The following is a 1,523-nucleotide window of genomic DNA, read 5'->3' on the forward strand; positions in this document are numbered from 1 at the left end:
AACCAACTTGGTAACGATATTGTACACTTGCAATTATCAATAACAAGTTTTTGGCGCCGCTGCCTCGGATCGAATTTAATTCTATTTTACTTTTGTGATTTTGTTTAGTTTATTTAAATTTTATTTTCGTTTTTTTTTATTTTGATTATTTTTTTTCTCGGAGTATTCTCACCTTGGCTCATTGTTTCTTGAAGGTGAATGCTTGGTACTCGTTCGTCGGATTGTGTACTACTTGAGTTTGAACCAGAAATTGAGAAAATACTCCGTGAAATCCGAAGAGAACAAAGAGAAGTCAGTGAGAAAGAAAAGCAGCAAGAGAGCAAGATGGCGTTAGTTCAGAATGAAACGATGGGAGATTTTGATATGCCAACCATTCCGGAATCACCGTCGAGCATAGCTCTTCCTGCAGCTGCAAGGAATTATGAGTTGAAGACTATCCACTTTAATATGATGCCTTCTTTTCATGGCATGAGCACTGAAGATCCATTGGCACATATTAGAGATATCTTCAATATGGTGTCCAACATGGCATTGGTAGAAGGAGTTACCGAGGAACATCTCAGGATGAAGGTCTTTCCATACACTATGAAAGACAAAGCGAAGACTTGGTTGAATTCTTTGAGGCCTAGAACCTTGACGAGTTGGAACGATATTCAGAATAAATTTTTGGAGAAATTCTTCTCGACTCAGAAGACCGATACCCTTAGAGATAGTATCATGCAGTTCACTCAACAGGCAGATGAGACGTTTTCTGAGGCATGGGAGAGATTTAATAATTTGTTGATTCAGTGTCCGCACCATGGTTTGCCTACTCTAGTTCTCATGCGGATATTTTATAAAGGATTAACAGTTTCAAGCAAAGCTGCAGTGAACAACTATGCAGGGGGATCAATTAAGAACAGGACGCCAGCCGAATGTCAAGCACTTTTTGATACTTTAGCACTCGAAACACAACATTCTGAAGCAAGAGGAAGACGGGCAGGAGTTTTTGAGATTAATAATTCTATCGAATTTGCTTCAAAGGCACAAGTCGATGTGATTGCTAGTAAACTTGACACTTTGCTTTCTATGAATGGGAGAGCATCAGTTCCAGAGGTTTGTTCCATATGTGCAGTTCCTGGTCATGCCACAGTTGGTTGTCCGTATAGTGTTGATTTTCCAGAATTTGTTCAAGAGCAAGCGAACATGGTGAATGCTTACAGACGTCCTGGTAACGATCCATACTCCAATACTTATAATCAAGGATGGAGAAACCATCCAAATCTCTCATGGGTTAATAATCAGAATGTACAAAAGCCACCATCTGGTTTCCAACCTCAAGAGAAGAAGAATAATTTGGAAGATGTCATTGCACAGCTTGCTGGTAACGTGAATACTCTTTCTGTCAATACAAATCAATTTATGAGCAAAACTGAGACAACTCTTCAGAACCAGGCTGCTTCAATAAAAAATTTGGAGATTCAAATGGGGCAGTTAGCTCATTCTTTGGCAGTTAGAGAAAAAGGTTCTTTTCCAAGCCAAAC

At 39.3% G+C, this 1,523-nt stretch overlaps 1 pseudogene; it reads right to left on the reverse strand.

Annotated features, from left to right (window-relative positions):
* Window positions 1–699: 699 nt before the first annotated feature.
* On the reverse strand, window positions 700–806 carry LOC126624863 (small nucleolar RNA R71; annotated as a pseudogene).
* Between the last annotated feature and the right edge of the window lie 717 nt (window positions 807–1,523).

The sequence above is a fragment of the Malus sylvestris genome, chromosome 5, assembly GCF_916048215.2.
Source record: "Malus sylvestris chromosome 5, drMalSylv7.2, whole genome shotgun sequence".
NCBI lineage: Eukaryota > Viridiplantae > Streptophyta > Magnoliopsida > Rosales > Rosaceae > Malus > Malus sylvestris.